Genomic DNA, 15,733 nt, shown 5'->3' with positions numbered 1-15,733 from the left:
GAGACGGACACAAGGCAGTGGGGGTGCCTGTGTTGTACAGAGAGTCCAGATCACAGCACTCAGCAGCCCTATAACAGCGGGATAACCAGCTTGGACAGCGTGTGCTGATCCCCAGAAATGAGTAAAAGGTTGTTGGTCAGTTGATGAGGAAATGTTAAATTTTATGGGAGGCACCCAACCTTTTTCCCCTGCAAATGTTTTTCTCTGTGGGTGCATGGCCAAGGAGCTCTGTGATAATAATGATGAATGGCTGAGGTGCCCTCTCAATCTCCCTCAGAAAAGAAGGTTTTTTCCACAGCATTATCTAAAAAAGCCCCACAATACAGAGAATAAGAAGTTTAATGGATCTGCGATTTATCCTTTGGAGTAATTAACAGCTCACTGCACTGAGGATTTTGTCCTCTGTTCCTCGTGGAAAAATAATAAAATTGGTAATATTTGCCATTCATTTTTATTTAATGCAATGGTGAGCTTTTTTTTTTCATTAGCAGAGTGAGGAAATTAACAATCTTGTTGATGCGTTCTGCTCTAAGATGTTGGTTGTCATTGCAACGCTGCTCTGCCAAGGACAAAGGAATGGCAAATAACTTTGGATAATGTAGTCTATAAATTACTTTCACCTGAAGAGTTAGTGTATTCCTGTGCTGAGCAGATCCAAGAAAAATGAATGTTAATTAACTGACTGGTAGACATTTGTTTCAAAGGAAAAAAAATAACAAGAGTTTGAAAAAAATGTTATTAAGAGAGAACAGAGATATCATCTACTTTTAATTATTCAACACTATTTTGTAGGGATGAATCATTGCTGGCACTGCTAAAGCAGAGACAAAATATTTATTCTAACACTGTAAAAAAAACCTCTAAATGCTCAAGACAGATCTTGGATGCTTTTCCTTTGATCCATGCAGATCTTTGCTGAGTTTTATTTTGTGGAATCACACGGAACCACAGAATCAATTAGGCTGGAAAAGAGCTCTGAGTCCAACCTGTCAACCAGAGCAGAGCACTCAGTGCCAAGTCATTCCTTAAACCCCTCTAGGGACAGTGACTCCACCACAAGCCTGGGCAGTCCCTTCCAATGACCAATCCCCTTGTGAGAAGAAATTCCTCCACTAGTCCCACCTAAACCTCCCCTGGTGCAGTCTGGACTAAGTGAAAGTGGAGTGAGAAGATTTTTTTTTTAACCTGTTTTACTTTTTTTTTTTTTTTTAATATATTGAATTAATCAGGTTCTACTTGTAACACGAAACTGCTGAATTTTGTGGACAAAATTTGTCTAACTGCTATGACTTTGTGTAGAGAAGCACATTGCCTTGGATAGAACACACTGACTATGACCAACTCTTTTACTTCCTCTCAGTTTTACTGAGTTTTTTTTTTAATGTCGACTGTTCTGTGGGAGATGTGGAGACATCACACCCTCGGGGCAGTCTCTGCAAGACTTGGGATTGCTAGAATGAGGGGAAGTAGTCAAAGCCATGAAATAAATCTGTGGTTCACAAAGCTTGCCAGGGGACCTTGATAAACTGCTGCTCAGATGTTGGGTGTCTTTTTAGAAGGATTAATTTAAAACGTAGAAGCCATTATTTTCTTCCTAGTAAAAAGCAGCAGTGGAGTTGGCCACTGGAATTTTAGAGTAGAACTCTGGTAGAGATGACCAGTGCTTGATTTTTTTTATTATTCTTATATTAGGCTGCCTAAACTTTACAGCAAGTGTTGTAATACCACTAAGCAAGTGTTAAAATATTAACACATAAAACTTGCAAAGGCATCTCTGTGTTAAAATACACAGAGAAAAAAACAACCACAACAAAACTAGCAAAAGAAAACACTTTTTCTTTCTGGCTTGATGATGGCAGTCATGATGAATAGGAAAATTTTGCAGAAGGTTAACCAAAGGATACAGGCAACTGGCATAAAGCTTTTATTGACTGTGATATTTATTAGGATGTGACAGTAAACACAAATGAATAAATACTGTTATGAGGCTGTTACAACCCAGGCAGTCTGAAGCTTTTTAAAATTGGTATTTTATATAAAGCTGGTGTGGAAAGAAATTGTATATATTTCACCCCTGCAATGGGATTTCATCCAACAGTTTAACTTTTATCCAATGATCAGGTTCTGGCACCATGCAGGGCTGCTAGACTCCATAATTCCTTTTTCTTCTCTCTGGAGCCCCTGTTCCAGATGAACTTCATGTTTCACCTATTAAACTGCTGAGTGAACAGCTCAGGATCACCCTGGTCACTTCTGGGGATAAGGAGGCTGATGCTGCTGCAGAGCTGCAGTCGTTCAGCTCTTTCCACATTCCATCATTTTAGTAGACCTGGGATTCCTACAAGTTGATGTGGAATTCAGGGAGGTTTAAAGCTGCACACTCAGAATGGTGGCTGCAAATATGTGGTTTAATTATTGCAGTTATTATATTGGGGTGCTCAGTGTGAGGTGCTGACCCATAACCTCGTGTTCTACTGGTGCTTAACCCTTCCATTCAGCCACCATCAGTGACACAATGGGAGAAAAAAATAAATCATCCAAGATGTTTAAATTGCAAGTGAAATGCAGTAGACTGTTTTTTTTTTTATTATTTTTGGTCATCAACTCTGGGCTCTGCAGTCCCAATACTCATTGTAATCAGCGCTTTACCTCAAAGAGAGAGAGCATGAGAAGCATGGGGCAGGGTCAGAGCTACAATAGCCTAAAATCCTTTCTTATCCACGTGGCTCTTCCTACCTCTGTGTGAGCTGGGTGTTTTACAAGCCTCACTGGGCTGAGCACTGGGGAGATTAGTTTTCTCCAAACTAGCTTATGGTTTAGGTAATTGGTTTTCCGAGGGCTTAAAAAATAAAAATTGTAAATCTCATACAAGGTCAGTATTGGTTCTTTGCTTATCTGCTCTAGGCTGTTTATGAGAAGCATCAAATGCATTTATCTCTTAAACACTTGGAAATAAAACCGTGTAGCATTTCATGGCTGGAGCTGGAATATAAAGGTGTTGTTTAAACCCTTGGTATCTTCACAGGAGGAGGACAGGTTTACACCTTCATTTTCTGGGCTTTTTGCCCGCAGTTTACTCCTTAAGGTCTCTATGAAACAGAATGAAATAACTCCTGTGGATGCCACTGGAGATCTTATGAACTTTGTATTACAGAAACCCTCAGTGTGCTCTTTCCTAAGGTGAACTGAGCCAAATCATGTCTGAGAGGGCTGGCACAGCAGAGGGAGGAGTTATTAATTCCGTGTCAGTGGGAGAATCAATAACACACAGAATAAGCATTGATTTCTAGGACCAGACCCTGAAGACCATCAGAAGCTGGAAACTGAACCCCACCTCTCTTTTCCCCTCCTATCAAATTGCAGATCCACTTCTTCACAGCTGCTGAAGTCGTGGTTTATCTGACTTAGTGCATGCACCAAGACAGGCAGGAAGATGTGGGAGCCAGCCTGCCCATTCCTGCCCTCTGCTTGTGCCCACAACCTTCCAATCCATGCAGCTCAGTTGCAGCATAAAAGGATAGCTTCCCTTGCAGCAGCTTATTTTAAATTTAGACATGTTCTGAAACCCAGGAGATCAAAGTATTTTCAACAGCACAAGAGGAACTCATCCCTAATAGAGCCCTTAAAGCCAGCTCCTTGCCTGTAAGCTGATTTCATTGTGCAGCAATGGCTGGTGGCTCACTTTTTGTGACTACAGGCTTCTGTGACAATCCTGCTTTTAAGAACACATCTTGGGCTGGCAGTAATTGGCAGCTGCAAGGCTGGTGTGGGCTTTCAGCTGTGACACACAACTCAGAGTTGATTTCTAGTTGCTGTTGGACTGCCTGCTATTCAGCTGTGTGCTGTTTGACTGCCAGTATGGACAGCCAGGGGTTTATAAAGACTGAAAAAACTGCAATGGAGAAGAGCAACTGGAAGTACTTCACTGGACATTGCTGCTGTAATCAGGCTCTGCTGCCACTAAGGTTTAGAAATTGGAGACAACTCTCCCAGTTCTTGGAAATATTTTTAACATGTACAGGTTGCTTGCTGGCTCTCAACACACTCGAACAGATTCCAGACAGAGTTTGATTTAAAAGCTTCTATCAACTAAATCAAATTAAATAATGAAATAGCAAATGGAGAAAAATTAGAGCAGCTGTGGCTCAGGTTTCCCCATGTTTTGTACAAATCTCTGTTGAAGCCAGGTGACACAAGAGCACTTCCATCCCAGCTCACTTGGGTTGTGTCTGCCAGACCTTCACCGTTTGCTGTTCACACTTTGTTAGGGGCACAGCCTGTTCAGGGGTGGGCAAACATGTATTTTTTTCTTTTTTTGTCTCCTCCCTGAAGGCTCAAAAGGCAATGAATCTGTTTCCACCTCCCATTTCTACACACAAAAAACCACCCCTAAAATCCAAGTGAAATTTTCTACCACCTGTCCTCCCTCACCTCCTCCAGGGCTGGCTTGTTGCAATTAATTGCCTTTGTTGATCATTAGGCTTCTGCTGTTTTGCTTTTGACAAAAGACAAGTGTGCTCCAGCCTGGGCTGAGGTTGTTGAGTATTTTAGGGCTGAGACAGTGAATTTCCTTTCTCTGTTTTGCTTATTTCAGTCCTGCTTGGCAGCTGAGAGCTGGTGGCTGTGTGCAGTGAGACAGATAGTCCAAATTTCTGGAAACATTTGGTCACAAATTCCCACCCATAATTAATTTATCCTCTATCTGTATCAGCAGCCAGGAGTGTAATGTGTTTGAAACAGATACTAACTGTTAGAAAGGACAAATATTTCAATATTGGAAGCAAATATGTGGTTTAATTATTGTAGTTATTATATGGGACTGTTCAGCTTTGGAGATGAGCTGCACTGAGGAGGGGTTTGAACAAAGTTTTGGCTTACTTTAAACGCATTTTTGGTCGCTCTTTTAACTCAGTGTTCTTCATTAGGGCTAAAAATATGTTGTATGCCTGGAGGATGTTACACAAAGAAGTATGGCAAGAGTATTAAGATATATTTTATAGAATGATGGGATATCTGGGATTCATTCTGCTCTCACAGCTGTGGTGGGAGATAAACCAGGAGTTAGAAAGGAAGAAGAGCTCTTGGAAGATGTCATCTTCCTCAGAAAAACACCGGGGATTCATTTGATGGAAAAATTGAACAATTTAGGACTAGTATGACTAGCTGAGAACAATGCCCAGATGGCATAGGAAATGTAATTATCCTTTGGCAAATGCAGCAGTCTCAAAATGATGATACAAAAACTAATTAAGATTCACTGGTTTATTAAGATGTTTGTATATAAAGGGATCAGTTTTTCAACTTCAGCATCAATGTTATTGTAAAATACTTGTGGAAGTATTTTAATAATTTTTAATTAAAGACCCAGAAACACCCACTTAAAATCTCACTAGTCAATGGCAAGGAAGGTAAAAGTGATGGAGATAGCCTAACATAAAACAAAAAAAAAAGATTGAAACTTACTTATCCAATTTGCAGGGTGAAAAATGATGTTTCCAACAATAGGCAAAAGCTGGGAGACATGGTATTTAATGAGGAAATTTGTTTCAGTGCTTTTCTCTAACAAGGTGTAATTTCTTTCTGACCTGACAAGCTGCTAAACCTTGGGATGCCATTAAACTGGTAATGAAGTGCCACGCTAAAAATAGTATTTCTGCTTTCTTTCTGGTTGCCATAACCAGCAGAATCATCTGTATACTCAATTTACTGCTGTGTGTGAGACATCTCTGCGTGGAGGCCTCCAGGGAGGAGGAGTGTCATCTTTCCTCTGTCACACAGAGCAGAGCTCTGTGCTCATCAGGTGCCAAACAGGCAGGCAGAATTGGGAGCTGGGCATTTGGTCCTGTGTGTTGTCTCACCAGGTGTGGTTTATGGTCAAGAGAGCCAAGGAAATGAACCAAGGAAAGTGCTCCTTGTGGAAAATATGGTGTGCTTATTCTATTCTATTATTCTATATGGTGGTTTATTCTATTAAGTAGCAGGGTGCCTTTGAAGCCAGGATCCTCAAACTTTACTGGGCTATGTAAATATAAATTGCTCTTGATTAAGAGATGGAGCTGGAGTAGATAGCTAGAGCTGTTTTTTAGGACTGTTGAGGGTTTCCATTTTTAGGTTTTATTGGTGATTGTTCCTACCTAAACTCTCCTCAATTGCTGTTGCACCGTAAGTGTCAAATGGAAGGCGAGTGAGGAGATTCTAGAAATTTCCACAGCCCTAGAGTGAGGTAGGGCTGGCTGACCCTAAACTCTGGTGTTTAGAGTAGTGGAGGGGACAGAGACCCACAAAACCTTGCAGTGTGTAAGGCAGAAATCAATCAATACTTTGTGGAAAACCTGCATCCTAAACTTCCGGCAGGGTTTTCCTTTTCACCTGCCTCAGTAGCAGGCAATGGCAGGAAGGTAAGTCTTGGAGGAGAAAACTTTTAGGTGCTTGTTTACTAAGAAAAAATTATTTTTTGGAGGATGAAGTAGGCTGGTAAAACACATTGTTGAAAGCAAATAAGCATTTTATCTTACTTCTTTCTTCTGGCTGTTCACATCATCTCCAGAAACCCCAGAATTTTGCAGCCCCTAGGGTAAAACTTGGAGCTCTTTAATTACTTTGCCCTTTGGCAACAGCTAACTTCACACAGATTCTTCTGCAGCAGAGCCAAAGTGCTCAGCCAAGTTTTAGCATTTCCACACTTCTGGACAGTTTTTGTGCCCTCGGTGATGTCTTACAGTGTGCAAGGTGGTACAAAGACGTGCAAACATTTTGAGGTTGAAGGGATATCACAACCATCACATTCTCAGACCTCGTGTGACTTGGCCCTGGTGTTTGGGGCAACTCCAGGTATCAGCCTCGGGAAGGGAAGGTTTCAGGGTGACCTAATTGTGACCATTTGGATGCAGAAGGGAGGCTGCAGGAATGATGGAGAGAGATTATTTATAAGGGTTTGGAGCGATAGGACAAGGGTTGATGGCTTCAAAATAGCAGAAGATAGGTTTAGATAAGATATTAGGGAGAAATTCTTCCCTGGGAGGGTAGGCAGCCCTGGCACAGGTGCCCAGAGCAGCTGTGGCTGCCCTGGATCCCTGGCAGTGCCCAAGGCCAGGCTGGACACTGGGGCTGGAGCAGCTGGACAGTGGGAAGTGTCCCTGCCATGGCTGGGGTGGCACTGGGTGGAATTTAAGGTCCCTTTCAGCCCAAACCATCCTCTGACTCTGATACACAAAGCTCCACCAAGCAGCATTAATACAGTGGTTCATAGATGTGGTTCCATGTTTCTGGATTGCACACACCCAGCTTCTTAAAAAGGATTAGTAATTCTCCGGCAGTGAAAACAAATAGCAGAGCTTGCTAAATAGCACTATAAAAACCTATGAAATGTCTTGCAGGTCCAATTACACAATAGTATAATTTTTTAATGTTAGTCTGGCTCACTGCTCTTCTGCAAAGTTCTAATGCTCCTGTACCAAGCTTGCCTTAGGTATACAAGAAAATCTGCATGTCATGGTTGATTTCAATGCAGAAGTCATGACAACACACAGAATAGAATCCCAGCTGAGATCAGCTCAAACCCACTCCAGACTTCCACTGCCTTTATTTCTCATGGAAATAAGGCTCATACCCAGTTCACTTCTAACTGTTGTTATTTCTCTTGTTGGTATTTCTCTTGGATTTGATAAGGACAATAATGTTGTCCAGTCAAATTTTACCTCTGCAATTTTGATTTAGTTCTGTCTTGTAGTTTTGCTTCACTAGGGCAGCATTTCAGTAATCTGCTTGAAGATTACTGAAGAGAAATTGAATTTTATATGCTTTATTTTGCAGCAATAACTTTTCCTTTCCAGGTTTGCATGTCACATTTGATTTGTTTGACCAATGCCAACTTCATGTGACAATGACTAAAAGCATTCTTGGTGTGCTTGTTACTGGAAAATAAAGGGATCTGTTCAGTCCCCACAGTATAGTTTTATATAACCCATGTAAAAGTAGCTAGTGTAGGGAATCTTCACTGATTTTAATTAACTAACTAATATTCTCATGTATTTTTCTCATTCTGGAGTAGAGTGCAAGTCTTGGAGTTTGATGAAAAACTCTTCCCATCCCCCAAACTGAAGTTCAGAGGGAAATCTTTATGTAAATATTATAGAAACCCACAGAGTCCACACTTTGGTCCTGCTGGGAGAAATAGACTGATATGGGAACAGGGAAGGCTTATCTTCCCATGTGAAGGAAAATGCAGCAAGAATATTTTTAGCTGCTTTTGACTGAAGGGTAAAAAGGGAAAAGGGAGAAAAATAGACCTACATTTGGAGGCATTTTGCTTTTTTTAAAGTGTTTTACTTGTTTTCAAATAAGATATTTGGAAGACTAATTCCCCCATCGTTAAACATCAAACACTCAGCTGCTGCCAGCCCAAACACAACAAGGTAAAATAATGCAAAGTAAATTCTCTTCAGGGAAGGAAAATGGCTTGTTAGAGGGCACCTCCAGAAACACCTGGGGTGATCCCACAGCCAGAGAACAAGTGAAAGCACATATTCCACGTGTACATGTATTAGTTTGGGACGTGCTTTGCAAAGCATCACACACAAGCCAAGTTTCATGTATTTGCAGACTGTCATCCAGGTGATTCATTGCTGAATAAAACATGAGAATTTAATCCACCCCACGGGGTTTTCAGTCTTGTAGAAGTGACAGACACAGTACCTAGGGAAGAAGAAAAAGATCTTCTGATTGTACTTGGTGCATGTGGGCTTCAGTGTAGAGCACCAGACAACACTTTTAGTAATGCAGGCACCTTGCAGACAGTGAGATGTTTGGGATGCATCACATGGAAAGGAGAGAAGTCCTCTGTGCAGGAACTAAATATCAATATCAAATTTTTATGCAGATGGAGTCTAAGGAAGAAAAAAGAAATTATATGAAGACACCTGAACAATTTCAGGTTAAATTACAGTGCATCAAAACATATGCAGGGTATGATAATAATCTTTGTTTCAAACATGAAGTCTTAAAGACAAGCTGTGTTCATTGAGCTTCTAATGAAGCTTCTCTCAAATGCAAGACTGATGCAGCCAATATTGCTGAAGTCTGGAATTAAAATATAAAGCAATTAAAAAGAGAAATGTTTTCAATTTTCTACTTACTTCAATTTGAAAGTGGGTTTAGTATTTTTCCTAAGTTTCATACATTGAACTGTTTTCCCATCAATAGTGAGGACTATAAATGCAATAATTGTAATAGGATCATATTTGTGTGCAGTATCGACTGCAGGGCCTGGAAGAATCAAATGTACTAAAACCAGTCAAATAATTAACTTAGCAATGATGAACAGAAAAATTAGCATTTTTGTTAAGCTGCCTGTAGAAATACCATGACCACATTTCTCCAAGTGTACCACATTTTGCTTTTTGCTGGCTCTTGCCTCCATCACCTGCCAGCATTGTCTGTGCTCTCTGTTGCTCAAACTCTTCTGCAAAAAAATTTCTTGATCACAGCCTCAAAATCTGTGTGGAGTTGGCCACTGTGAGCCAGGTAAAGCCATAATTTAAGAGTTATTTGTCAAAGAGATAATTTACACAAGATTTGCATGAAGTGGAGTTCATTACCAAACCCCAGGCATGAAGTCAAGCCTCAAGTATTAAATATATACACCATTTGCAGTTCAAGGAAATAATTTTCAGCTTGGCCTTGTCTGGCCAGAAGGAATCACTTGGATTCAGCTGATGTTTTACAGGTGAGCAAATAGAAGAAGCCAAAATATGGATTTTTTACATGGGGCAGGGCAATGATCTGTGTGATGTTGGCAGCCCTGCTTTCAGCCTTGCAGTGGAAATAGGGAGAGCTATTTTTATGTGTTAAAACATTGCCTTGGGAGTACATAAATATTTAACTTTGAGCGTTTTCCCCTGAGCTCCATCCCACAGCTGTGGGACAGTAGATCTGAGTCCAGCCTAAATGTGGGGAAGGTCAATAATAACAGTTCCACCAAATGCAGGACATTTGGATCAGATCTGACTGAATTTGCCCTACTGAGACCTTGTATTTTAAGAAAGACTTCAAGACTTTGTATGTGACAGAAACACTGGTCCTCCAACTGTCTCGATTCTCCCCATCTGCTGAAAGAATAGTTGAAAACATCAAGGTGTAAGTTCTGTTCAAGTTTTTGGTGCCCTCTGCTGTGTGCAGGTGTGATGTGAATCTCAGGGGGTGGAATGAGCATCCTGCACTCTCAGATTTTGCTTTTTCTGACAAGACAGGCAGCAGGAATGAAGCGCCTAAATGGAGCAGAGGTCAGAGTCCAGAGGCACTGGCTGATGCAGTTAAAACTGCAAAAACAATCTGGAAATTGCAAAAGATGGGTTTTCTGATGAAATCCAAGGTGCTTGCAGAGAATGGGACTGCTGAAAGTTTTACAGTTCCCGTGGTGAAGGAAGTGCCTCATCAGTAAAACACAGTGTGCAAAAGAAATATTGTCACTCTCCAGGACAAAGTGATTTTTAGAGAAGAACACTGGCTTTAAGGACTGACATGCAATTCTTTGTCCTTTGACAGCTGTTGAGAGCAAATTAAATTCTCATCCTTTGTGTTTTAGGCCAAGAAGTGCTTGACTCATTTGTATAAGGTGACATAATTTGGAAGAGGAAAGAGAATCTAGAATTTTCTAGTTGAAAACCCCCAAACTTCTGGGCCTTTTAACATGCAATCTTTGGGTATATAAGCAGATACTAATTCTTTCACTGCATTTTGGTGCCTAAGTGTGAAAACAATTGTGTTTAAGGCATGTTCTGGGGAAAAAGTAGGAATTTTGTGGACAGGAAATAGGGGAGTGGAGGTCTGAAGTAGATGTGACAATGAAAAAAAAGGGAATTTAGGAACACGTTAGAGTAGGTGCCTTGGTAAACTGTGAGAGAAGACATTTCTGCTAGAAAAAAACTAATACAAGGAAAGAAAAGATACATATTTCCTTATACCTTGGGGGAAAAAAATTCTATTTCCAGATCAGTTGTAAACTGAATTTGTGTCTTCTGGTTTTTTTTCCTTATTAACACAAGACTAAAAGGCCACCACCACGAGTACTTCTATATTTATTATCATCTGGAAACTTTCATTTCAACGACCAACAAAAGTATACATATCTAAGCAAATGACCCAAGTTAGTGGCTGTGCAGGCATACAAAGCAATTTGTTAAATTTCACAGTGCCAAGAGGGGAGTCTATTGCTCTCATGAAAAGTGGTTCAAGGTTCAGTACATAACAAAATAATGATGATTTATGGGTGGGCAGTGAAGTTTTAAATGCATGGTCAGACTCTTAAGGACTGGTTGTGCTGAACTGCTTTGTGCTGCTGCCTCAAATGAGCACTCAGTTTTTTTATCTGCTTGTTTATAAAATTGCACTTTGAATGCAGCCTACTGCGTGGTAGTTTTTAAAAGCCCCTGCAGCTCTCTGCAGTCAGACCAGATGAATGGGAAATGCTATTTACAGCTTGAAAAATTAGTAAAACGTGGGCTGAAACAGAGTAAAATTGCCTAATGTCATCTGGGTTTGTGCTGTGCTACTTTCTATGTGTCGAAAGAGCTTAACTTGAAATCTGTCCTCCTCAGCTGGGGAACAATTGCCACGTATTCCTCTTGCACCTTCCAGTGGTCTCTCATAGCTCCTTAAAAGGTGGTGGTGTAACACAGCAAACTGGATGCTGTAGACCGAAATAAAATTTTCTCCAGCCTTCTCCTGTCCCAGAAGTGTCGTGTCCTCTCTCACTGATGGCTTTAGAACTCCAAAATGAACAGGTCAGGCAGCTTTTTTTTTTTTTTCCTCTCCTTGTGCTGAGCCACATGTCATTATCAACTATAGGAATTTGTCTTCTCAATTCAGAGAAATTAATTTTTGCTCCGGGGTGTTTGCAGGTGTTGTGGTGCTGCAGCATCCACAGCTTCAGCTGGAACTGCCAGCTACCTCACCAATTTCTTAATTCAGTATTTGTGTGTTTGGAGCCAGGAGGGCACCCATGAAGCTCTTTGTGGTGGCTTGTGTAGGGAAGAGTCAAGAAACTATCCCAGATATAAGTGTCAGGGAAAGGACCTGTACAAAACTCAATGTTTTTCCCATTAAAATAGAAATCTCAGGTGGCCCAGGGGTTCTTGCTTTTTGAAAAGTGATCTGTCTATTCCACCTTCACAGCACCCTGCCTTGTTTCTTAGTAGGTGTGGGAACCCCAGCCTTGTTTTGGGGCCACATGTGGTGGTGAAATTCCTCCTCCAACCCGTGCTTCCAAAGAAAAACTCCGCAGGCTTAGCTGTTCGGTCTCAAGGCAGTTTATTGCTAGTTATCTAACAGATTATGTTCTTGGACTGCAGCTATTTGATCAGTGGCCTGGGTAGAGGCACACACACACCCTGACATCCTCTCGATCTGCTGTCTTCTTCGTCTCTCCCTCCGCCCAGGGTTGCTGCTATCTTTTATAAGATATATTACGTATAACATGTTTACAATTATTCTCCAATACCTACTACCTACGTTGCCAAGTGTTTTTCTACTCTAAACCAATCTGTGAGTGCCAACATCACCAAGAACATGGAGGTAAGGAAGAAGAAGGAAGAAGGATGGGTTCAGCCCACTTTCCTCCATCTTAGAACTTCTGACCCCCATGTACAAAGTGAAAACCCCCCTGTACATGTGCTAAAACCCCCCTGTACAATACTAAAAAATATTTCCCTCTACTTTGTAACTACTTTTACTATACTATCTAACCTTTTGTGATTGCTTGTTCCACCTCCAAAGTTGGTAATTCATTCCATGGCTCAAACTCAAAATCACAGTTGTTTTTCAGCTGTCTGCCAGGGTCTAGAATGCTTCTGACCAAGGCCTGGAACCTCTAAAAATGTCTGAGAGACATTTTGAGTTCCCACAAGTAGGTAAAAAGCTAGGAGTGCTCTGGAGTTGAGAATTTTGGTTCTTCTTCTGTAATTTTTTGGTGGGAAGGGGAAACAGGGATCACCCAGCAGCTGCAATGGCTGTTTGGGTCTCTGGGGCATCCTAAAGGGTGGCATAAAATTATTCTCTAAACCTCAGTGAGGGAAAGGTGAGCTCCTGCTCCCCTTTTCTAGAAACAGAGGTAATGCATGATCTTGTGGCACTTGAGCTGGTGGAGAACACTGGAACACCTTTTTCACCTCTGAAAACTGCATTGCTGAAAGCTTTTGAAAACAATAATTTATTACTTGTAATGCAACAATTTGCATTCTGAGCAGCCAGCCAGGATTGATAGAAAAGAAGGTGGGAGATGCTCCTCCATGATTTGCACATTCTTCCAGCTCACAGTAAGGTAGGGAATTCTATCTGTGCTCCAGATCTACTGACTTGTCCCAGATAAAAGACTGTTCACACATCACTGGGGTGCAAAATTCTGGAGCGAATTGCACAAAACTATGTGAAATTACATAAATAGTATAAATAAATAATAAAGAATAAATAGTATATAAATAAATAACAGAAATAATAATATTATTTAATATAATAATATTATATATTACATTATAGTATTATATAATGTTATAAATAATAATAAATTATTATATTATTATAAAATTATAATAATTATAAAATTATAATAAAAATAAATAAATTATAAATAAATAATAAATAAATAAAATAAATTATAAACAAACAAATAAACAAAACAGATCTCTGAAAGCTTCTGAAAATGGGGATTTTTTTTGTTGTTGTTGGTGGTGGTGGTGTTTTCTTTGGTTTTTTGTTTGGGTTTTTTAAAATTATTTTTTAGTGTGGGTATGTATTTGGGATTTTTCTGCTGGTGTGGGGTTTTTTTTAATTTTGGTTTGGTCTGTTGTTTTTGTTATAATTATTATTAATACTAATATTAGTATTTTGGCTGTGTTTTTAAAATAACCCAGTATTTCTTGGGAAAACGTTTCCAGATGGGAAGCTAGTGGTTTTTCATGCATATTTTTAAGTGTTGAAGCTGATTGATGCAAGCTTGTGTCACATTTCTTGAAACTAATAGGGTGAACTTGTGAGAACATGGAATAAGAGAGGTGAATGAGTTTCCAAGTTTGAAACCATGACTGAGAGAGGTGGAATAAATGCTATTCTTAGCAGAGGTGCTGGAGGAAAAAAAAAAAAGGAAAAGGAGCAACTCCATGAGTATTTGTTCAACATTTTGCAACCCACTGCTTGAAGTGTAAAGATGGTTTTGGCTTGTGCAAATCCCAGCCACTCACAGCTTCAGCAGGAAAACAGCACTGCTTTAAAAAAGCTCTGCTGTGATAATTTAACTCATCACCCTGATGATGCTTTGTGGGTCTCAGAATTGGGGTGAACTCATGCACAGCCAGAAAGAGTTCAGCAAGGATTCCAGCTGTATTCCAGGCTTTAAATTCCATTTCAGGGCAGTAATGCTGATTTTTAACTTCTTATTTGAGTGCAACTCAGATGGAGAGGCAGTGCCTTGCTCACTGGCACTTGTTGAGCCTTGTGGGTTTTTTGGAACAGGAGATATGAATAGGAATACAGCATCCTATAAATTATTATGGGGTAAAGGGTGTCTTCTGCACTTGAATCTCCTGCCTAGCTTCAACATGCCCTCAGATACTTTGCTTGAGTTTATTTGTTGGTTTGTCATTGTTTTTACACTTACTGCATGAAGAAAATACCTGCTGCACCTTTACTTTTACTCTTATATCCATAAACCCATACACACACACACACACACACACACACACACCTGTATAAATGAAAAACTACAACTAGTGACAACCCAGAAAAGAAAAAACAAAGAGCTAGATACTACCATACATCTATCATGCCAAATTCGACCACTTTTCTCAGAATTTTCTGGCATCTGGGATAAATATTGATATTCTGTCTTCCCCAATTTAATATTGCTTGTCTTCATAAATACTAGCTAAACACATCTTCCTGGTTTTATTTTTTTATTTTCTCTTTTATTGAGGCATGTTTGACAGATTTCCACTTGTTTCAGGTGAAAAACTTTTTTGACATAATACGTACGTATGGGTAAATACTGACTTTAGGGGTTTGTGGCTGTTAAGATTCATGATTCCTTAATGCCAGCTTTAACTTAGGATTTGCTTAGGATCTCTGTGCTTCTGGGGACAACTAATCTCCATTATTTACCATGGGGTTCTGTATTAAAAGCACACAGCATTTAATTCTATAATTGTATCACTTTTCCAGTACATGAACTGATTTTGTGTGAAACTGGTTCTTCTGAATCCAGAAAAAATATGCTGTAACTTTCAACTCCCTTTTAAAAAAAGTAGAAAGGGATTACCTGTATCTGCTCTGCCAAAGTAGGATATCAATGCAGTGCTGTAGGCAGAAATTTGAATTAACTTTGCTGAGATACAGCCAGATTATTTCCCCTGTGCTTTAAAGCTTTGCATTTAGTTGCATCTTCTGATGCACCAGCAAACCCTCCACACTCATCAAGTGGCTGATGGATGTGTTTGTAAAGGCTTGGATGGTCATTATATCTGAAATTATAAACCCACTGTTGTACTTAATGGGGTCAGTGAAGCAATCAGGATAAAAATACATAATTCTGCAGCGTGGGTCTGTAAGCATAGTACTTCTTAAGCTTTTTAAGTTTAATGAAGCAGCTGAACATTCTTGTTAAACAGTCTCAGCATGGATTTTAAAACTAAAACATTGCTGAACACCATGGTCTCCTTGGAGAGTCTGTGGCTCTTATTCCCTTGAA

The 15,733-nt window shown here is 40.0% G+C and overlaps 1 protein-coding gene across 3 annotated transcripts in view; it reads left to right on the top strand.

Annotated features, from left to right (window-relative positions):
- The window catches only part of MARCHF3 (membrane associated ring-CH-type finger 3), a 62,247-nt gene that overhangs the window by 20,790 nt on the left and 25,724 nt on the right, over window positions 1-15,733 (top strand). The window lies entirely within an intron of this gene.

The sequence above is a fragment of the Lonchura striata genome, chromosome Z, assembly GCF_046129695.1.
Source record: "Lonchura striata isolate bLonStr1 chromosome Z, bLonStr1.mat, whole genome shotgun sequence".
Lineage (NCBI taxonomy): Eukaryota > Metazoa > Chordata > Aves > Passeriformes > Estrildidae > Lonchura > Lonchura striata.
This window is presented reverse-complemented; position numbering and strand designations above follow the sequence as displayed.